Raw genomic sequence first — 18,761 nt, 5'->3', positions numbered from 1 at the left:
TTTATTATTCCTTCAATTGCTGATCACTCCAAATTTAACATGAAGAGGTGTTGGATGCAGTCAAAGACTCTTTCAGAATCTGATCAGATGATCATGTGATTTTTTTTCCTTTAGATTGTTTATATAGTGTATTAAGTTGATGCATTTTCTTATATTGAATAATCACTGCATCCCTGGTACTATGCCTACATGATAATTGTGAGTGATTATTTCAATGTGCTCTTGGATTTGGTTTGTGAGACTATTATTGAGTATTTTTGCTTAGATATTTTTAAATGAAACCAGTCTGAAGTTCTTTCTTTGCTGGGTCTTTATGTGGTTTAAGTATCAAAGTAACTGTGGCCTCACAAGATGAGTTAGTCTACTTTCTGAAATAGTTTGAAGGTTACTGGTATTAGGTCTTCTTTGAAGGTATGATAGAATTCTGCACTAAAATCATCTTGCCCTGAGCAGTATTTGCTTAGACAATTTTTAATTACTACTAATAATAACTTAGGGATTATGGGAATATTTCAATATATTGCCTGACCCTGATATAAGTATGGTTGTACATGATATATGTCTAGAAAATCTTCAATTGCATCTACATTTTCCAGTTATGTGGAGTATAGTCATTTGTAGTGAGATTTGATGATTTTTTAATTCTCTTAGTTTCTATTACTACGTCTCCCTTTTCATTTCATATTATGTTTAGCTGAAAATGTCTCTATGCCATTTATTTAGTGTGTCTAAGGGTTTATTTTCTCATAGACACAACTCTTAGTTTTGTTGAATCTTTGTACTGTTTTCTTTTGTTCTAATTGGCTGACTTTAGGCAATAAATTGATTTTCTGGCATGTTCTCTTCTTGAGTATGTTTGCATATTTTGATTCTAGAGCTTTCAGAAGAGCTGTGAAGAGACTAGCTTAGGATCTCTCCAATTTCTCTACAAAGGCATATACTGCTTTGAAATTGCCTCTTATCTCTGCTGTCATTGTGTCCAATAAGTTTTGGGATGCTGTGCCTTCATTTTAATTCTATAAAGACTTTAATTTCTTCTTCTATTTCTTCCCTGATGAAGTGGTTCCATGAGGTGCTAATAAGAAGGTATAATCTTCAGTAGTGGATGAAGTACATTTAGAAGGTACAGATGCCTGAGGAAATAGCACATCAGGAATTTTGTGTTTGAAGGACAGTTCACTGTTCAATGTGAAACTATGTTCACATTGAAGAAATGTATAAACCATCAGGGACCCTGAGACCAGTATGGAATTATAGTGGCTTTTCTAATCCCTTTCACGCATCAAGATATCTATAATGTAGGAAAGACATTGTTTGATCTATGTGATCATAAAAAAAATGGGGGAATATGTCTATCTAGGTTATTGGAAGTCTAATGATAGAAAATTTGTGTCAACCTGGAGTTTCTAAATAGAAAAATGATTTTAGAAAAAGTCTAATTTTGTGCTATGTAGCTTCTCAGGAACATTTCAAATCCTGGCGAATAATAATTTGATATCTATAATGGAACAACTCATGTAAGTGTAATAAAGCCTGTTCAGGAGTTGGGTAATTACCACCCTACCCAGTGTCAAAAGATTAAATTTTCTTCCAACCAAAGGTTATAATACCAGTGGACATACTTTGTCCAGCACCCTGTAGTGAAAATAGTGGTAATAGATTCAGGAACAATGCTATCCCAGTGCCACTCTTATTCAGGTAATAAGCAAGTACTACAGGGTAGATCATGACCATGTTGATCATTGTTTCTCACTAGGTCTGAACTGATTAAGTGAGGGTTCCAGAATTAGTTCAGGTGGTGATGTGTAGGAAGGCTCTATGAAAGAAGATTATATTAAATTTAATTTCTCAGGGAGAAAGATTAAAGAATATAGAGAACTAGTAAAGTTAGAACTGCCTATCAATGCTTTGTAACAAATCTTGATCTTTGCAGCAAAGCAATTGATAGTGGTTGTTCAAATTCATTATCTTTTTAGCTAATATTTCTGGGATCACGTGACCTTGGCTGAAAATTGAGTACAATAGAATTTCACAATGAAAAGTGAAGGTTGTTTTTGTTACCCTAGCATTTGTTATACAGAAGTGGTTTGGGATGTTGCTTTGTCCTTCCCATATGCTGGAAAATGACTTCCTTATATAGATGACAGAAATTTAACCACTTAGTGATATAAGATTGGCAAAGCCATTGGAAGACAGCCAAGTATAATTATACTTAGAAATAACTTGTAAGATTAATGATGCTCCATGGTTAAAAGTAGAGCAAGTGGATATGGTAGAATTGAGAAGACGGATTCCTCTTGAACATGGAACTGCTAAGCCATGTCTGGAAGGTGTGGGAAAATTCATGTTGCTAGGCTGACTAGAGGGGCAAGAGGTTCACAGGGTGTGGTCTTCAGGTGTGTTGAGACTGACATCCTGAGAGTTCCTGCTATAGGTTCATCTCCCAGCTGCTCCATAGGAATACATTTGTTGAAAGGAACACCCCTTCTTCTACATATGTTAGTGTTTAGATCTGATGATAAGCTTAAGAATGCTATACTTAGTGTGGTCTGTTGCTTTGTGTTTTCTTGTGAGTGAATGCAGAATTTAATTGGAACTTTGCCAGTACGTCTGTCTAGGGGCCTGCTGCCATTTTTGTCTTCTATGAAATTTCTGTTGCCAAAGAAGACAGGATTACAATTTTGTCTGAGAGATTGAGATGGCATGGTGTATTCTTGGTTATCAAAATCCTAGTGTACCATGGTGTTTTTAGTTGGTGAATATTCACAATATGGGGAGAGCATGGTGCATACTGTATAATCTCAATTACCCAAGTGTGTGTATGTTTGCAGGACTTAGAACGACACATCAAGCTAAGCTGCTTGAAACTGAGTGACTTTGCTCTTGCCTTCTTGTGTTTTTTCCTGTAATTCACATATTAAAAAATAAATGAAAGCTTCTTTTAAAAAATAATAATAGTAATGGTGCTCGTTTCAAAAATAAAACCAACCGCAAAAGATATGATACATGGTGGGAAAGGGATATTAATGAAGACTGTAAGGTTATAAACTAAAAATGTTTGTGCTTTGAGTAGATTAGCTTCCTGTGAATTCTTTGACAGGGAATTACCAGAAACAACACAAATTTTAAAAGCTGGACATGCTTTTTGGCCAGGACTAGATAGTAAAACCCAATGGATAAAAGTAATGCACTTGCAGCCTTTGACTCAGACATGAAGAAATTAAACTGGATCTAGACTGAAAACTTCTATTATGCTGGGTTACATTTACATTGTCAAGGAAGAGACATGAAGGGCCCTAGAGAAAAGTCACTAACATTACTGCTTGACTTTTGACAGGGCATGTTAAATTAAAATACCTCCATAATAGGCATACCTTTCCTGAAATAGTGGCTCAGTTTTCAAGGATAATACCAACTCTTTTCCAATCAGATTAACTGTGCACTCAACCAGAGAGGGTTTAAGTCAGATGCTATAACCTAAGGCAAAAACCTGAGGCTGAGTAAGCTACTTCTGTGGCTTTTCTCAGTTGATATGATATGCCTATGAAACGCTTCTTTAAATATGTATATATACACTTATACTTAATTGTTATTTTCAACCTCAAGTTATAGTCAATGGTAAAGATCATGAAAATAAATGATTGTTACTATGACATTGGGACATTTTTTTAGCCATTTTTTGAACATGTATAATTTCCTGAAAGGAAGAAGGATGACTGCTGAAAAGGAGGAAGAAAGACTGCAAAAAGAGAGGAAGAGCTGGAGTAGTTTGTGACAGTTTCTTTTGATATTAAAACATTCCAGTGTACAGTGTACAGGAAGTTTCTTAGGCAGGAAGGTAAACAAAAGAAAATATGTTCAGGAAGTTCCTGGAATTCAGCAGCCTCTCTAGGCCCTACTTGTTAAATGAAGCATTAAAAACTGAGAGTGCTTCTCAGAGAAAAGAATCCTTAACTCACACACACTCTCTCTCTCTCTCTCTCTCTCTCTCTTCTTCTTCTTCTTCTTCTTCTTCTTCTTCTTCTTCTTCTTCTTCTTCTTCTTTTAAATTTAGATATTTTATTTTACATTTCGAATTCTATCCCCTTTCCTGGTTTCCCCTCCAAAAATCCCCTATCCACTCCCCCTACCCCCTACTCACAAACATACTCACTCCTGCTTCTCTGTCCTGGAAATCCCCTAAAATGGGGTATTGAGCCTTCACAGGACCAATAGCCCCTCCTGCCATTTATGTCGGACAAGGCCATGCTCTGCTACATATGCAACTGGAGCCATTGGTCCATCCATGTGCTCTTTGGTTGGTGCTTTTGTCCTTGGGAGTTCTGGGGGTACTGGATGGTTCATATTGTTCATTCTAAGGAGCGACCAAATACTTCAGCTCCTTTGATCTTTTCTCTAGCTATTGGGGACCAACTCTCAGTCCAATGTTAGGATGTGAGATTCAACCTCTGTATTTGTCAGCCACTAGCAGAGATTCTAAGGAGATAGCTATATCATGCTCCTCCTGTCTATCAGCAAGCAGTTGTTGGTATCCACAATAGTGTCTCGATTTTGTAACTGTATATGGGATGTTTCCCCAGGTAGGGCAGTCTCTGGATGGTTTTTCCTTCAGTCTCTGCTCCACACTTTTTCGCTATATCTCATCTCATGATTATTTGGTTCCCCCTTCTAAGAAAGAAGTATCCACACTGTGGTCTTCCTTTTTCTTGAGCTTCATGTGGTCTGTGAATTATATCATTGGTAATCTGAACTTCTTGGATAATATCCACGTATCATTGAGTGCATACGATGTATACTCTTTTCTGATTGAATTATCTCACTCAGTATGATATTTTCTAGTTCAATCCATTTGCCTAAAAATTTCATGAATTTGTTGTTTTTAATAGGTGAGTTGTACACCATTGTGGAAATGTACCACATTATCTGTATCCATTCCTCTGTTGAAGGACATCTGGGTTCTTTCTAGCTTCTGGCTATTATAAATAAGGTGGCTATGAAAGTAGTGGGGCATGTGTCCTTATTACATGTAGGCACATCTTCTGGGTATATGACCAGGAATGGCAAAGCTGGGTCCTTAGGTATTACTATGTCCAATTTTCTGAGAAACCACCAAATTCATTTCCATAATAGTTGGAGCAGCATGCAAATCCACTGACAATGGAGGAGGCTCCTCTTTCTCCACATCCTCACCAGCATATGCTATCACCTGAATTTTTGATGTTAGCTATTATGACTGGTGTGAGGTAGAATCTCAGGATTGTTTTGATTTGCATTTCTCTGATGACTAAGGACGTAGTACATTTCTCTAGGTGCTTCTTGGCCATTCTGTATTCCTCAGTTGTGAATACTTTGGCTCTGTACCCCATTTTTAATAAGGCTATTTGGTTCTCTGGATTATAGCTTATTGAGTTCTTTGTATATATTAGATATTAGCCCTCTATCAGATGTAGGGTTAGTAAAAGTCTTTTCCCAATCAGTTGGTTGCTGTTTTGTGCAATACTCAAAGAATAAACAGGCTGAGAAAGAAATTATGGAAACAATACCTTTCACAATAGTCACAAATAATATAAAATATGTTGGTGTGAATCTAACAAAGCAAGTGGCAGATCTGTATGATAAGAACTTCAAATCTCTGAAGAAAGAAATTGAAGAAGATCTCTGAAGATGGAAATATTTCCCATGCTCATAGATTGACAGTATTAATATAGTAAAAGTGGCAATCTTTCCAAAAACAAGCTACAGTTTCAATGCAATTCCAATCAAAATTCCAAGTCAGTTCTTCATGGAGTTAGAAAGAGAAATTTGCAAATTAATCTGGAGTAACAAAAAACTCAGGATAGTGAAAATTATTCTGAATAATAAAAGAACTTCTGTGGAATCACCATCCCTGACCTTAACCTGTACTACAGAGCAATGGTGAGAAAAACTGTACCTTCTGGTTAGTGCCAGCACCTGGTCACCTTGTGTGAATACTCTGCAGACATTCCCATGGTCCCTAGAGGACTCTCCACTTCCCAGGTGCTTCAGCACTCCCAGGATCTTAAGATCACTAGTGAGTAGAACACAAATCTGTCCCAATACCACTGGGAGTGACTGGGGCCAGCAAGAGCATCGACACAGGAAGCCTGCCCAACCAGTGGCTTGGATTCCTTCCAGTAGGCGCTGGTCTACACTGATTTAGAACTCAGTGGTCAGCCCCATTGTCCCCAGAAAAGGTACCAATTCTAGGCACTCTAACATGCCCAGGATCTTAGGATTCCAGGATCCCAGGAGCTTATTCACACTAGGATCTCAGGATCTCAGAGGAAGCTTGTCTCCCAAGAACTCTGACACACCCAGAATCTCAGGATCACAGGATCACAGGATCACAGGATCACAGAATCACAGAGATTAGATAGCTGGACTCTTAGGAGGTCTGACTCAACTGAGATTATGGGAAGGACATGTTCCAACGAGATATATTGAGGTCAGGGAGCACTTGAGATAATCACTTGCTGAAAAGCAAGTATAAATACAGAAGCAAAAGAAGCCAGGGTTAATTAGCATCATCAGAACACAACTCTCCCACCATAGCAAGTCCAGGATACACCATCACACCAAAAATCAAGATATAGATCTAAAGTCACTTATCATGATGATGATGATGATGGAATATTATAAGAAGGACACAAATAACTCCCTTAAAGAAATACAAGAGAGCTCAGCCTCAGCAGCAGCGGTCGCCATCTGGGTTCCGGAACTCCGCGGGACCTAGGAAATTAGTCTGAACAGGTTAGAGGGTGTGCCAGAGAACCGGACAGCTTCTGGGACAGGCGGAAGCACAGAGCCGCTGAGGCAGCAGCCTTGGCGGGCCGCAGACAGCCGGCCACCTTCCGGACCAGAGGACAGGTGTCTGCCTGGCTTGGGAGGCGGCCTCAGCCTCAGCAGCAGCGGTCGCCATCTGGGTTCCGGGACTCCGAGGGACCTAGGAAATTAGTCTGAACAGGTTAGAGGGTGCGCCAGAGAACCGGACAGCTTCTGGGACGGGCGGAAGCACAGAGCCGCTGAGGCAGTACCCTTGGCGGGCCGCAGACAGCCAGCCACCTTCCGGACCAGAGGACAGGTGTCCGCCTCAGCCTCAGGAGCAGCGGTCACCATCTTGGTTCCAGGACTCCCTGGAATTTAGGATTTTAGTCTGCACAGGTGAGAGTCTGCACCACAGAGGCTGACAGCTTCTGGGAACTGCCAAAGCAACACAGCTTCTGAGAGAGGCCCTGTTTTGGGCCTTCTTCTTCGACCAGGAGGAGGTCCAAAAACAAGATATCTGCGCACCTTCCCTGTAAGAGAGCTTGCCAGCAGAGAGTGCTCTGAGCACTGAAACTCAGAGGAGAGAATCTGTCTCCCAGGTCTGCTGAGAGACGGTAACAGAATCACCAGAAGAACAATCTCTAAACAGAGTCAACTATAACTACTAACTCCAGAGATTACCAGATGGCGAAAGGTAAACGTAGGAATCCTACTAACAGGAACCAAGACCACTCACCATCATCAGAACCCAGCACTCCCACTTCGCCCAGTCCAGGGCACCCCAACACACCCGAAAACCTAGACCTAGATTTAAAAGCATATCTCATGATGATGGTAAAGGACATCAAGAAGGACTTTAATAAATCACTTAAAGAAATACAGGAGAACACTGCTAAAGAGTTACAAGTCCTTAAAGAAAAACAGGAAAACACAATCAAACAGGTAGAAGTCCTTACAGAAAAAGAGGAAAAAACATACAAACAGGTGATGGAAATGAACAAAACCATACTAGACCTAAAAAGGGAAGTAGAAACAATAAAGAAAACTCAAAGTAAGGCAACACTGGAGATAGAAACCCTAGGAAAGAAATCTGTAACCATAGATTTGAGCATCAGCAACAGAATACAAGAGATGGAAGAGAGAATCTCAGGTGCAGAAGATTCCATAGAGAACATCGGCACAACAATCAAAGAAAATGGAAAATGCAAAAAGATCCTAACTCAAAATATCCAAGAAATCCAGGATACAATGAGAAGACCAAACCTACGGATAATAGGAGTGGATGAGAATGAAGATTTTCAACTCAAAGGACCAGCAAACATCTTCAACAAAATTATTGAAGAAAACTTCCCAAATATAAAGAAAGAGATACCTATGAACACACAAGAAGCCTACAGAACTCCAAATAGACTGGACCAGAAAAGAAATTCCTCCCGACACATAATAATCAGAACAACAAATGCACTAAATAAAGATAGAATACTAAAAGCGGTAAGGGAAAAAGGTCAAGTAACATACAAAGGCAAGCCTATCAGAATTACACCAGATTTTTCACCAGAGATTATGAAAGCCAGAAGAGCCTGGACAGATGTTATACAGACACTAAGAGAACACAAATTCCAGCCCAGGATACTATACCCAGCCAAACTCTCAATTACCATAGATGGAAAAACCAAAGTATTCCACGACAAAACCAAATTCACACATTATCTCTCCACGAATCCAGCCCTTCAAAGGATAATAACAGAAAAAAACCAATACAAGAACGGGAACAATGCCCTAGAAAAAACAAGAAGGTAATCCCTCAACAAACCTAAAATAAGACAGCCACAAGAACAGAATGCCAACTTTAACAACAAAAATAACAGGAAGCAACAATTACTTTTCCTTAATATCTCTTAACATCAATGGTCTCAACTCCCCAATAAAAAGACATAGACTAACAAACTGGCTACACAAACAAGACCCAACATTTTGCTGCTTACAGGAAACTCATCTCAGAGAGAAAGATAGACACTACCTCAGAGTGAAAGGCTGGAAAACAATTTTCCAAGCAAATGGTATGAAGAAACAAGCTGGAGTAGCCATCCTAATATCTGATAAGATTGACTTCCAACCCAAAGTCATCAAAAAAGACAAGGAGGGGCACTTCGTTCTCATCAAAGGTAAAATCCTCCAAGAGGAACTCTCAATTCTGAATATCTATGCTCCAAATACAAGGGCAGCCACATTCATTAAAGAAACTTTAGTAAAGCTCAAAGCACACATTGCACCTCACACAATAATAGTGGGAGACTTCAACACACCACTTTCACCAATGGACAGATCATGGAAACAGAAACTAAACAGGGACACACTGAAACTAACAGAAGTGATGAAACAAATGGATCTGACAGATATCTACAGAACATTTTATCCTAAAACAAAAGGATATACCTTCTTCTCAGCACCTCATGGTACCTTCTCCAAAATTGACCACATAATAGGTCACAAATCAGGCCTCAACAGATTCAAAAATATTGAAATTGTCCCATGTATCCTATCAGATCACCATGCACTAAGGCTGATCTTCAATAACAAAAAAAATAACAGAAAGCCAACACTCACGTGGAAACTGAACAACACTCTTCTCAATGATACTTTGGTCAAGGAAGGAATAAAGAAAGAAATTAAAGACTTTTTAGAGTTTAATGAAAATGAAGCCACAACGTACCCAAACCTTTGGGACACAATGAAAGCATTTCTAAGAGGGAAACTCATAGCTCTGAGTGCCTCCATGAAGAAACGGGAGAGAGCACATACTAGCAGCTTCACAACACATCTAAAAGCTCTAGAAAAAAAGGAAGCAAATTCACCCAAGAGGAGTAGACGGCAGGAAATAATCAAACTCAGGGGTGAAATCAACCAAGTGGAAACAAGAAGAACTATTCAAAGAATTAACCAAACGAGGAGTTGGTTCTTTGAGAAAATCAACAAGATAGATAAACCCTTACTAGACTCACTAGAGGGCACAGAGACAAAATCCTAAGTAACAAAATCAGAACTGAAAAGGGAGAAATAACAACAGATCCTGAAGAAATCCAAAACACCATCAGATCCTTCTACAAAAGGCTATACTCAACAAAACTGGAAAACCTGGACGAAATGGACAAATTTCTGGACAGATACCAAGTACCAAAGTTGAATCAGGATCAAGTTGACCTTCTAAACAGTCCCATATCCCCTAAAGAAATAGAAGCAGTTATAAATAGTCTCCCAGCCAAAAAAAGCCCAGGACCAGACGGGTTTAGTGCAGAGTTCTATCAGACCTTCAAAGAAGATCTAATTCCAGTTCTGCACAAACTTTTTCACAAGATAGAAGTAGAAAGTACTCTACCGAACTCATTTTATTAAGCCACTATTACTCTGATACCTAAACCACAGAAAGATCCAACAAAGATAGAGAACTTCAGACCAATTTCTCTTATGAATATCCATGCAAAAATCCTCAATAAAATTCGCGCTAACCGAATCCAAGAACACATTAAAGCAATCATCCATCCTGACCAAGTAGGTTTTATTCCAGGAATGCAGGGATGGTTTAATATATGAAAATCCATCAATGTAATCCACTATATAAACAAACTCAAAGACAAAAACCACATGATCATCTCGTTGGAAGCAGAAAAAGCATTTGACAAGATCCAACACCCATTCATGATAAAAGTTCTGGAAAGATCAGGAATTCAAGGCCCATACCTAAACATGATAAAAGCAATCTACAGCAAACCAGTAGCCAACATCAAAGTAAATGGAGAGAAGCTGGAAGCAATCCCACTAAAATCAGGGACTAGACAAGGCTGCCCACTTTCTCCCTACCTTTTCAACATAGTACTTGAAGTATTAGCCAGAGCAATTCGACAACAAAAGGAGATCAAGGGGATACAAATTGGAAAGGAGGAAGTCAAAATATCACTTTTTGCAGATGATATGATAGTATATATAAGTGACCCTAAAAATTCCACCAGAGAACTCCTAAACCTGATAAACAGCTTCGGGGAAGTAGCTGGATATAAAATTAACTCAAACAAGTCAATGGCCTTTCTCTACACAAAGAATAAACAGGCTGAGAAAGAAATTAGGGAAACAACACCCTTCTCAATAGCCACAAATAATATAAAATATCTCGGCGTGACTCTAACTAAGGAAGTGAAAGATCTGTATGATAAAAACTTCAAGTCTCTGAAGAAAGAAATTAAAGAAGATCTCAGAAGATGGAAAGATCTCCCATGCTCATGGATTGGCAGGATCAATATTGTAAAAATGGCTATCTTGCCAAAAGCAATCTATAGATTCAATGCAATCCCCATCAAAATTCCAACTCAATTCTTCAACGCATTAGAAGGAGCAATTTGCAAATTCATCTGGAATAACAAAAAACCTAGGATAGCAAAAACTCTTCTCAAGGATAAAAGAACCTCTGGTGGAATCACCATGCCTGACCTAAAGCTTTACTACAGAGCAATTGTGGTAAAAACTGCATGGTACTTGTATAGAGACAGACAAGTAGACCAATGGAATAGAATTGAAGACCCAGAAATGAACCCACACACCTATGGTCACTTGATCTTCGACAAGGGAGCTAAAACCATCCAGTGGAAGAAAGACAGCATTTTCAACAAATGGTGCTGGCACAACTGGTTGTTATCATGTAGAAGAATGCGAATCGATCCATACTTATCTCCTTGTACTAAGGTCAAATCTAAATGGATCAAAGAACTTCACATAAAACCAGAGACACTGAAACTTATAGAGGAGAAAGTGGGGAAAAGCCTTGAAGATATGGGCACAGGGGAAAAATTCCTGAACAGAACAGCAATGGCTTGTGCTGTAAGATCGAGAATTGACAAATGGGACCTAATGAAACTCCAAAGTTTCTGCAAGGCAAAAGACACCATCAATAAGACAAAGAGACCACCAACAGATTGGGAAAGGATCATTACCTATCCTAAATCAGATAGGGGATTAATATCCAACATATATAAAGAACTCAAGAAGGTGGACTTCAGAAAATCAAATAACCCCATTAAAAAATGGGGCTCAGAACTGAACAAAGAATTCTCACCTGAGGAATACCGAATGGCAGAGAAGCACCTGAAAAAATGTTCAACATCCTTAATCATCAGGGAAATGCAAATCAAAACAACACTGAGATTCCACCTCACACCAGTCAGAATGGCTAAGATCAAAAATTCAGGTGACAGCAGATGCTGGCGAGGATGTGGAGAAAGAGGAACACTCCTCCATTGTTGGTGGGATTGTAGGCTTGTACAACCACTCTGGAAATCCGTCTGGTGGTTCCTCAGAAAATTGGACATAGTACTACCGGAGGATCCAGCAATACCTCTCCTGGGCATATATCCAGAAGATGCCCCAACTGGTAAGAAGGACACATGCTCCACTATGTTCATAGCAGCCTTATTTATAATAGCCAGAAGCTGGAAAGAACCCAGATGCCCCTCAACAGAGGAATGGATACAGAAAATGTGGTACATCTACACAATGGAGTACTACTCAGCTATTAAAAAGAATGAATTTATGAAATTCCTAGCCAAATGGATGGACCTGGAGGGCATCATCCTGAGTGAGGTAACACATTCACAAAGGAATTCACACAATATGTACTCACTGATAAGTGGATATTAGCCCAAAACCTAGGATACCCAAGATATAAGATACAATTTCCTAAACACATGAAACTCAAGAAAAATGAAGACTGAAGTGTGGACACCATGCCCCTCCTTAGAAGTGGGAACAAAACACCCTTGGAAGGAGTTACAGAGACAAAGTTTGGAGCTGAGATGAAAGGATGGACCATGTAGAGACTGCCTTATCCAGGGATCCACCCCATAATCAGCATCCAAACGCTGACACCATTGCATACACTAGCAAGATTTTATCGAAAGGACCCAGATGTAGCTGTCTCTTGTGAGACTATGCCGGGGCCTAGCAAACACAGAAGTGGATGCCCACAGTCAGCTAATGGATGGATCACAGGGCTCCCAATGGAGGAGCTAGAGAAAGTACCCAAGGAGCTAAAGGGATCTGCAACCCTATAGGTGGATCAACATTATGAACTAACCAGTACCCCGGAGCTCTTGACTCTAGCTGCATATGTATCAAAAGATGGCCTAGTCGGCCATCACTGGAAAGAGAGGCCCATTGGACACACAAACTTTATATGCCCCAGAACAGGGGAACGCCAGGGCCAAAAAGGGGGAGTGGGTGGGTAGGGTCTTATACGCGTTCGCGCGCCCGGCCAGGAAAGAACACAACAAACCAAAATCTTCTGCGGCAAAACTTTATTGCTTACATCTTCAGGAGCCAGGAGCGCAAACCCCCAGCCCCAAAAGCGAAAGCCACCCCAATAACGAAACCGAAACCCCTTCCCTATTTAGGAGAGTTATATTTCGCCTAGGACGCATCACTCCCTGATTGGCTGCAGCCCATGGCCGAGCTGATGTTCACGGGAAAGGCAGAGTACAAGTAGTCGTAAAATACCCTTGGCACATGCGCAGATTATTTGTTTACCACTTAGAACACAGGATGTCAGCGCCATCTTGTGACGGCGAATGTGGGGGCGGCTCCCAACAGTAGGGGAGTGGGGGTGGGTGGGTATGGGGGACTTTTGGTATAGCATTGGAAATGTAAATGAGCTAAATACCTAATAAAAAATGGAAAGAAAAAAAAAAGAAAGAAATACAAGAGAATACAAGTAATCAGGTAGAAGCCCTTAAAGAGGAAACACAAAAAAATCCCTTAATGAATTAAAGGAATACACATCCAAACAGATGATAGAATTGAACAAAATCATCAAGGATTTAAAAATAGAAGTAGAAATAATAAATAAAACAAAAAGGGAGACAACTCTGAAGATAGAAATCCTAGGAAATAATTCATTAACCATAGATACAAGCATCACCAACAGAATATAAGACATAGAACAGACAATCTTAGGTGCAGAAGATACCATAGAAAACATGGGGACAACAATCAAAGAAAATGAAAAATGAAAAAAAAGATCCTAACCCAAAACATCCAGTAAATCCAGGACACAGTGAGAAGATCAAACCTAAGGATAATAGGTATAGATGAGAAGGAAGATTTCCAACATAAATATCTTCAACAAAATTATAGGAAAAGACTTCCCCAACACAAACAAAGAAATGCCCATGAACATACAAGAAGGATACAGAACTGCAAATAGTTTGGACCAGAAAAGAAATACCTCCTGTCATATAATAAAACAACAAATGCACAAAACAAAGAATAAATATTAAAAGCTGTTAAGGTGAAAACATCAAGTAACATACAAAAGCCGACCTATCAGAATTATATCTGACTTCTCCCCAGAGATTATGAAAGCGAGAAGATATTGAGAAGATGTCATACCGACCCTAAGAGAACACAAATGCCAGCCCAGGCTATGATACCCAGCAAAAATCTCAATTACTATAGATGGAGAAACCAAGGTATTCCATGACAAAACCAAATTTAGAAAATATCTTTCCATGAATACAGCCCTTCAAAGGATAATAAAGGGATAACACCAACACAAGGATGGAAACTACTCTCTAGAAAATGCAAGAAAGTAATCTTTGAACAAACCTAAAAGAAGATAGCCACATGACCAGAATTCCAACTATAACAACAAAAATAACAGGAAGCAATAATGATTTTTCCTTAATATGTCTTAATATCAATGGACTCAATTCCCCAATAAAAAGACATAGAGTAAAAGACTGGTTAGGTGAAGAGGAACCAATGTTTTGCTGCATATAGGAAACCAACCTCAGGGACAATCACAGACATTATCTCAGAGTAAAAGGCTGGAAAACAATTTTCCAAGCAAATGGTCCCAAGAAACAGGCTGGAGTAACCATTCAATAATATAAAAAAAAAATTGATTTTCAACCTAAAGTTATCAAAGAAGATAAGGAAGGACACTTCATATTCATCAAAGGTAAATTTATCAAGATGAACTCTCAATTCAGAACATCTATACTCCAAATGCAAGAGCATCCACATTCATTAAAGAAACTTTAATAAAGCTCAAAGCACACACAGCCCTGCACACAATAATAGTGGGAGACTTCAACACCTCACTCTCATCAATGGACAGATCATGGAAACAGTAACTGAATAGAGACAAAGTGAAACCTAACAGAAATTATGAAACAAATGGATTTAACAGATATCTATAGAACATTGTATCCTAAAACAAAAGGATATATTTCCTTCTCAGCACCTCATCCTACCTTCTCCAAAATTGACCATAAAATAGGTCACAGAGAAGGCCTCAACAGACACAAAAAGATTGAAATAATCCTATGCATCCTATCAGATCAACAAGGACTAAGGCTATTCTTCAATAACAACATAAATAAACAAAGCTCACATACACGTGGAAACTGAACAACACTCTAGTCAATGATAACTTGGTCAAGAAAGAAATAAAGAAATAAATTAAAGACTTTTTAGAGTTTAATGAAAATGAAGCCACAACATACCCAAACTTATGGTACACAATGAAAGCATTCCTAAGAAGAAAACTTATAGCTGTGAGTGCCTCTAAAAAGAAACTGGAGAGAAAATACACTAACACCTTGACAGCACAACTGAAAGCTCTAGAACAAAAAGAAGCAAATTCTTCCAAGAGTAATCAAAATCAGGGCTGAAATCAACCAAGTGGAAACAAGAAAACCGTACATAGAATTATCCAAACCAGGAGCTGGTTCTTTGAGAAAATAAACAAAATAAATAAACCCTTAGCCAGACTAACTAGAGGACACAGAGAGAGCTGCTAATTAACAAAATCAGAAATGAAAAGGGAGATATAAGAACAGAATCTGAGGAAATCCAAACCATCATCAGATCCTACAACAAAAGCCTTTACTCAACAAAACTGGAATACCTGGATGAAATGGACAAATTTTTAGACAGATCCCAGGTACCAAAGTTAAATCAGGATCAGATTAATGATCTAAACAGTCTAATATCCCGTGAATAAATTAATAGTCTCCAAACCAAAAAATAAAGCAAGGACCTGATGATTTCAGTGCAGAGTTCTATCAAACCTTCAAAGACCTAATATCAATACTTCTCAAACTATTCCACAAAATAGAAACAGAAGGTACTCTACCCAATACATTCTATGAAGCTGTAATTACTCTGATACCTAAACAACACAAAGACCCAAAAAGGAAAGAGAACTTCAAACCAATTTCCCTAATGAATATTGATGCAAAAATGCTCAATATAATTTTCGCCAACTGAATCCAAGAACACATTAAAAGGATCATCTATTATGATCAAGTAGGCTTCATCCCAGGGATGCAGGGATTGTTCAATATATGGAAATCCATCAATGTAATCAACTATATAAATAGTCTCAGAAAAAACAAAAACAAAAAACAACATATGATCATCTCATTAGATGCTGAGAAAGCATTTGACAAAATCCAACACCCCTTCATGATAAAAGACTTGGAAAGATCAGGAAATCATGGCCCATACCTAAACATAGTAAAAGCAATATCCGACAAACTAGTAGTCAACACCAAACTAAATGGAGAGAGACTTGAAGTAATCCCACTAAAATCAGAAACTAGGCAAGGCTGCCCACTCTCTCCCTATTAAATATAGTGCTTGAAGTCCTAGCCAGAGCAATTAGACAACAAAAGAAGATCAAAGGGATACAAATTGGAAAAGAAGAAGTCAAAATATCACTATTTGCAGATGATATGACAGTATACTTAATGGACCCCAAAAATTCTACCAGAGATCTCCTAAACCTGATGAACAACTTAAGCAAAGTAGCTGTATATAAAATTAATTCAAACAAATCAGTGGCCTTTCTCTACACAAAGGATAAACAGGTTGTGAAAGAAATTAGGGAAACAACACCCTTCACAATAGTCACAAATAATATATAATATCTTGGTGTGAGTTTAACTAAGCATGTGAAAGATGAAAATGATAAGAACTTCAAGTCTCTGTTGAAATAAATAAAAGAAGATCTAAGAATATGGAAAGATCTCCCATGCCCATCGATTGACAGGATCAATATAGTAAAAATGGCCAGCTTGACAAAAGCTATCTACCTATTGAGTGCAATCCCCATCAAAATTTCAACTCAACTCTTCATAGATTTAGAAAGAGCAATTTCCAAACACATCTGGAATAACAAAAAAACCAAGGATGGGGAAAACAATTCTCAACAATAAAAGAACATGTAGGGGAATCACCACCCCCAAACTCAAGTTGTACTACAGAGCAATTGTGATAAAAACTGCATGGTATTATTATAGTGATGTGCAGGTTGATCAATGGAATAGAATTGAAGACTCAGAAATGAACCCACATACCACTTGATTTTTGACAAAGGAGCTAAACCCATCCAGTGGAATAAAGACAGCATTTTCTACAAAATTTTCTGGCTCAACTGGCAGTTAGCATGTAGAAGAAAGCAAATTGACCATATCTTATCTCCTCATACAAAGCTTAAGTCCAACTGGATTAAGGGTCTTCACATAAATCCAGATATACTGAAAGTTATAGAAGAGAAAGTGGTAACTCAGTCACAAAAAAACACACATGGTATGCACTCACTGATAAGTGGATATAAGCCCAAAATTTAGGAATATTCAAGATTCAATTCACAGACCATATGAAGCCCAAGAAGAAGAAAGACCAAAGTGTAGATGCTTCAGTGCTTCTTAGAAGGGAGAACAAAATACTCACAGGAGGAAATATGGAGACATAATGTGGAGAAGAGACTGAAGGGAATGAGACTGCCCCACACTACATATTGTAAAAATGTCATCACTAACCCTACATCTAAAACAGGGCTAATATCCCAAATAATCATAGAACTTAAGAAGTTAGACTCAAACAAAATCAATAACCCTATTTTAAAATGGGTACAAAGCTAAACAGAGAAATTGTTTTCTCTTAACAGAGGAATTGTGAGTCACCAAGGAGCACTTAAAGAAATTTCCAACATCTTTAGTCATCAGAGAAATGCAAATCAAAATGATGCTAATATTCCACCATACACCACTCAGAATGGATAAGTTCAAATACTCAAGAAAAAGCACATGCTGGTGAGTATGTGGAACAAAGGGAACAGTTCTCCATTGCTTCTGTGATAGTAATCTTGTACAACCACTCTGGAAATCAGTTTTTCAGTTTCTCAGGAAATTGGGAGTAGTTATTCTTCAAGACAGTGCTATTCCACTCCTGGGCATATTCCAAAAAGACGCTCCACCATACCACAATGACACTTGTTCCTCTATGTTCATACCAGCTTTTTTTTTTTTTTGAATAGCCAGAAACAAAAAAAACAACCTATCCTCCTACTGAATAATGGACATAGAAAATGTGGTTCCTTTACACAATGGAATACTATTCAGCAATTAAAAACAAGGACAAGGTGTCCTTGTGATTTGTTGGAACATCTTTTAGGTATATGCTCAGGAGCTGTACAGCTGGATCTTCAGTTGGAACTCTTTCCAATTTTCTGAAGAACTTCCAGATTTATTTCCAGAGTGGTTATACAAGTTTGCAATCCCATTTTTCCCTTACAGAAAGTTTATGCCTCAGAACAGACAGACCCTCCTATGGAATTTACCATCGCTCACAAACTATTTAGAGAGCTAAATAAGCTAATAAACAAGGTTCTTTCAAAGTGAGTTTAATGAAAATCACTATAATGGCAGTAACATTCAACAGATACCATGAAAAAGCATCATCAAAAGTTGAAAGTGAAAAAATAGATATTGTTTTCAATATTTCATTTTCTATTGGAAAGTCTCTTTTCCATCAAAGAAATTGTCTAGCTTTAATTATGATGCCTGTAAAAAGTAGGTGACAGTAAGCATACATGATCAATAAAAGCACAGTGCCATGGCCTATGACTAGGTCCACTTGCTTCA

This window comes from Mus musculus, chromosome 7 (assembly GCF_000001635.26).
Source record: "Mus musculus strain C57BL/6J chromosome 7, GRCm38.p6 C57BL/6J".
Lineage (NCBI taxonomy): Eukaryota > Metazoa > Chordata > Mammalia > Rodentia > Muridae > Mus > Mus musculus.
The sequence above is the reverse complement of the archived record's forward strand: the minus strand, read 5'-3'. Positions refer to the sequence as shown.